Source organism: Vulpes lagopus, chromosome 5, assembly GCF_018345385.1.
Source record: "Vulpes lagopus strain Blue_001 chromosome 5, ASM1834538v1, whole genome shotgun sequence".
Lineage (NCBI taxonomy): Eukaryota > Metazoa > Chordata > Mammalia > Carnivora > Canidae > Vulpes > Vulpes lagopus.
The window spans coordinates 16,771,737-16,777,736 of NC_054828.1; positions in this window are offsets into that span (position 1 = coordinate 16,771,737).

The window sequence follows — 6,000 nt, forward strand, 5'->3', positions numbered from 1 at the left end:
AGCCCGAGTGGCTCAGCGGTTTAGTGCCGCCTTCAGCCCAGGGCATGATCCTGGAGACCTGGGATCAAGTCCCACATCGGGCTCCCTGTATGGAGCCTGCTTCTCCCTCTGCCTGTGTCTCTGCCTCTCTGTGTGTCTCTCATGAATAAATAAATTTAAAAATCTTTGAAAAAAAAAAAGAATGTAACCACAGGCCACAAATTAGATTGGGGAAGGAGTCAAAGAAGATCTATTTCAGAAGATGAGATTGAGATTTGGGAATCAAGGATCTTGTAGGTGAAGAGTAGAGAGAAGCTATCCTGAATGGAAGAGTGGCATATGCAAGGGCCCTGGGGCAATAATTATGTGGCAGGGGAAGCCTAGTGAGGGAGAGGCACCTGGTGCAGGGTAAGACCATGCAGGATTTCACAGACCTAGACAAGGAGCTTAGCATTTATTCTAAGTGCTTTGGGAAACCACAAGTGGATACTGAACAGGGAGATAAAAAGACTTGCTTTGTGTTTTATAAAGCTCCATCCATCTGCCCTAGAAGAGTGGTTTAGAAGAGGGAAAATTAGAAAGCAATCACTACAATGTGAGTGAGTGTAGATGATTTTGAGAAAACTGAAGCTCAGAGAGGTTAAGTAGCTCACCCAGGGTCACACAGCACACAAAGGTTTCTGACTCCAGTACCTGTATTCCTTACACTTTGTAGATTTAAAGAAAGAGAAAGAAAGAAAGAAAGAAAGAAAGAAAGAAAGAAAGAAAGAAAGAAAGAAAGAAAGGAAGAAAGAAAGAAAGAAAGAAAGAAAGAAAGAAAGAAAGAAGAAAGAAAGAAGGAAGGAAGAAAGAAAGAAAGAAAGAAAAGAGAAAGAAAGAAAGAGAAAGAAAGAAAGAAAGAAAGAAAGAAAGAAAGAAAGAAAGAAAGAAAGAAGAAAGGGAAATTAGAATATACAGGAAAGAAGATACCTCATAGACCCTCTGGCGAGAGAGAAAAGCACAATGCCACTGTTCCTCCACAGATGTTTCATATTTATGGATGTGAAACCAAACAAATTGGCAGAAAGGCACATAGAGAAATGGAAAGGTAGGAAATGAAGAAGGAAAAAAGAGAGAAAGGAGCTTCCCAGGGATCCTGTTGCACCTATTGCCCCTCTAGGCCATCATGTGGATCAGCCAGTGAAGATCCGAGGGCCAGAGACACCCAAGCAGCACTTGAGGCTGTGCGTGTATGGGAGCAGACATCCTGGGGAGCGTTCTAAGGCCCACTGGCAGCTTCCCTGTGGGGAACACCAGGGCGAGCTTCTAAAACTTGGAGCCCTCAGGGTGTTGGAGTTTCACAATGGCTTGGAAGACATGATTGGGAATAACAAAAAAGGATTAATGAGCACCTCTTTTGAAAAGTAAGAAAAATCCCTGGCAAGGCTGAGTCCCCTCTCCCAATATTAGGTCATGTACCAACGAGCACAAAGCAAAACCTCAATTTACAGCAACCCACCAGTCAGAACCTCCCATTCCTGGGTCCTGTGCAGTCCTTCGCATGAAGCAGGAAAGGCAAGCCCTTTAATAATAATAATAATAATAATAATAATAATAATAATAATAATTTAGAGGGTTATAGCTGAAAGAGACCCCAGAAGTGTTTCTTGTACAATGACACCTCATCTTAGAGACAGGGAAAGGAAGTGACTCGTCTAAGCCACATGATCTTACTGGCTAGACATCCAGTCCTTCTAGTCCATTCTATGCCACTGTGCTCCATGTCTTCATTGGACCCACAGCCCTGTGAAACCATGAAAATTTTGACCCACACTCATGCAGCTCCACACTGCATCAAATATTATCTCCATTGACTTTGTCAGCCCACTCGAGAGCTAGAGGAGCTCATAGGATGGGACTGTGTCCTCATTTGTCTTGGCAAATGTTACGGATGCAGAGCCTTAAATGTACAGGCCCCTGAGAATGGAGGCTGAACTAGCAAGACTAGCTGACCTTCGTCCGTTGCTGCGTAGGCACTGGAGCTGAGGGCCTGACCACCGGCTGCTGTCTGCACATCGCTGGTGAGGTCAGCCCCATTATCACCCTCTGTTCACAAAGGGAAAAACTGAGGCATGAGACAATTTGGTGCCCTACAGGGGTCCCAGCTTTCCTGACAAGTGCCAAACCAAGATATAAATCCGGGAAGCTGCACTCCGGAATCTGCAGTCCTAACACTATACAATTTCTCTCACCAATTTGTCTCTGGCAAATGAACAAATATCCATTTGGCAAATAAGAACCAGAAAGTTGAGGCGCTTGCCCAAGGGTGCACAGCAAATAAAGCATAAAGGGAACCCAGTCCTTCAGCTGCAAGTCTTAGAGGCCCTCCCTCCAACCCTAGCAGTCTGCACAACCTTAGCTTCTTAGGGAAGGGGTCGGCTGAATTACACACTGTACAGCGGCTAGTGGGCACACTGAAGGATCTGCTTCTGGAGCTGAGCTGTGGGTGCCCTCAAAGACCTCAGCTTTGGAAGGTGGACATGCCTGACTGAGTTCCAGATGCCTGGCATGAGCCTGGTTGGCTTTGAGGTTGATCTTGCTGCTTGGTACCTCTCAGGACCAAGGGGACCGTACTACTTCTCTCAAGGATTCTGGTATGACCTGCTGGCTGCAATTTATTAGGATAGATACACACATACCCTATCATCTGAGACTCCGTGTTGCATGGTGTGTATCATGCCACCACTTCCCAACCAGATGACTTACATCTTTCTACCTCAGGTTTCCTTATCTCTAAACAGAGATAACCATAAAGCCGACCTCCTGGTGCTGCTGCAAAAGCTAAATGAGCTGTGCTAGGAGAAACATTTAGGGCAGCGCCTGGTGCACACATTCCACACGCATTGGCTGCTGCATACATTCCATCCCTGGAGACAGAAGCTTTAATTTACTCTGTAAAGATCTCAAGGTTCGTGTCTTTGGTTTTACACAGACCTAAGGAAGGAAGGAGAAGCTTGTCGGAAGTGAGCGAGGGGAATGAGACCCGAGAGGGGTGTGGAAGAAACCAAAGACAGCTTTCACGCCCCAGGCCCACAAGTCTGGCTGATGGGGCTGTAGACACAGGCATGCACAGGGGTGCTTGGAGGCGCCTCGCTGCAAAGCAAGGCACAGATTCAGGGAGGAGGTGTTTCTAGGGAGAAGGACTCGGCAAAAATACCCCAACTGCCTCCTGGGAGCAGCCGGGAGCGGAGCTCTCACAGGCAACGGTGGCCAGCCTTGTAGAATTTTCCCAGTAGCTGAGCAGGCACCGGCCAATGAAGAGATGGTGCAGGCACCGGCCAATGAAGAGATGGTGCACAGTGGAGGTCAGAGTGGCCATGGGGCCTTTGAGACCTGTCCCACCATCAGGCAGGGGACAGACACTCAGACTGCAGTTGAGGATACTGAGGCTAAGGCACAGCTGATCAATGTGCCTGTCATGGCCTAAGTGCCCCGCAAACAATCGGAAGGCCCGGAAATGTTTCCATGAGGAGGGATCAAAGTATTTTCATTAAGTCTGAATCATGAAAAAATTTTGATCAGGGTCATGTCCTCTGGGTAAATGAGGCTGAGCTGTGAATATGAGAGATTTTGGGGGTAACCAGGGAAAGTATAACATTTCTGTAGCCCGAGTTGACACACTGAACGTTTTTAAGCATGAGAAAAGTTGGAATCAGCAAAGGGCATTTTGACAGCACTGAAATTTATGTCTGGCTGGGAGGAGATAGTACCCCACACTTTTTAAACAGTTTCGGTCAGAGGAAAAAAATGTAAAATTGGTCCCTAGCTAATGAGGCCTGATCTTCCTTTTATGGTGCTCTAGTATGCAATTAAGGTTAGCTTCATGTAAACTGCCAGCACACTCAGACTTTTAACAGCCTTATGTATGTCAGGAAGGAAAATAAATAGTCCCCTGTTTGTGCTTTATGCGGGGGAATTATTGAGATAAACAGCTTGGGCCTGACAGGTGTGACTTCTTGCGGCTTAACGTGATGGATTTGCCAATGGCAGCTGGAGCCGATAGCACCAAACTGTTGATGGAAATAAAACATGGTGGAGAGTCCGACAGTTATATAAGTGCAAGAGCCAGGCAGGGTCTGACTTTTGATCACGAGACACTCAGCCTTTCAGTGTTGAGAGTGTGTGAGGACCTGGAACACAGAGATGGAGGAGACTCATCTACAGAGTAGTGGAGTCCCAGAGCTCCAGAGGAAGTGAGAGATGGGGACACTGAGGTCTGGAAAGTTCTAGTGACTACCCGGCTGTCCAGGAGTGGACCCCAGGTCTCCCGCCCATGCTATTTCCACTGTCCTAAACTGCTTTCTAAGAACCCTGCAGGGGTGCCTGGGTGGCTCAGTCACTTAAGCATCTGCCTTCCACTCAGGTCATGATCCTGGGGTCTTGGGATCGAGCCTCACATCGGGCTCCCTGCTCAGCAGGGAGACTGCTTCTCTCTCTCCCTCTGCCTGCCACTCTGCCTGCTTGCGCTTTCTCTCTTTCTCTCTCTGTCAAATAAATAAATAACATCTTTTAAAAAAGATAGAGAGAGAGAAAATCCTACAGAATCCTGAATAGATGGACTAAGACGTGAAACCTGGGTTTGGTCCCATGTTGGCTACCACCTCCTTGCCTCTGATCACCCCCTCTCATAATCTCCTCTGTAATCCATCCACATTCTTCACCACCACTAGAATTTCCCAAAATGCAGATCCGAGTATGTCTCACACTTTCTCCCCTGCTTAAAACCTTTTGATAGCTTCCCTCTGCTCTCAGGATAAATTTGTCTTATTTGCTTACAAGGACCATCATAAACCTAACCCATGCCACCTTCTCCAGCTTCAGGATCCCCATTTCCCTCCCACTCAATCCCTATAATACAGTCACTCTGAATAATCTGCTCTTTCTCCATCTGGAGCATTGCCAGATAAAATGTGTGATGCTGGGTTAAATGTAAATTTCACAAAGACAATGACTGGCTTATAGTATAAGTATATCCCTTTGGCATATTCGGGATATACTTATCCTAAAATATTATTGATTGTTTATCTGACATTCAAATTTAGCTGGAAAGTCTCCATTCTTATTTGATAAATCTGGCAGCCCTACTCCAGTTGGATCCTCATTTTCCTTACCTCTGGGCCTTTTAAAAAATGTACCATCTTGGGGCACCTGGATGGCTTGGTCGGTTAAGTGTCTGAGTCTTGATCTCAGCTCAGCTCTCAATCTCAGGGTCATAATTTCAGGCCCTGCACTGAGCTCTATGCTGGGCATGAAGCCTACTTTAAAAAAAAAATACCATCCTTTAGCTAAGACACCAAATCTTTTCCCTGTTTGGCTAACTCATTGAGTTAAGGACACCAAAGCTTCATGTTCACCTTTGTATTGTAAAATTTTTGCTAGGCTGTGGCTACCAAATCAGTAACTATATTCCTAAGCTGCCTGCATCAGGTGGAGCCCTGTGAGGTCTTACCTATGGAATGTGAAAAAAAACAAAAAACAAAAAACATGCGTGTCACTTGTGGGCCAGAGTGGGCTAAGAAGCAGGTGTATCTTTTCCTCCCTATTTTCTCATCTGACAATTGGAAGTAAAGGACTCCAAGCCCTTTACTAGAAGGAGTCTGGATCCCTGAATTACAGTGAAAAAGTTCACCCACAGACCAACCACATTGGTAGTTACATGGATGAGAAGCAAACTTCCATTATGCTGTCACTGCAGTGTGGGGTTTGTTTGTTATAGCAGTTAGCATTATCTTAGTTTATGTGCCCATTCTTTGGGTCTTGGTATTGACATCTCCTCCTCACAGACAGTCCCTCAAACTGGGTGAGTGGCCCCTCTTAACGTGCTCCCATAGAATTCTATTCATTCTTACTTTGTCAGTAACACCTACCATGAGGTATTGTAGGAGACTCTTTACTTGTCTGTATATATTTCCTACTGGATAAAATGTTTCCTGAGGGTAGGGCCTACAATCATCTTGGCCACAGTTATATCTGCAAAGCATA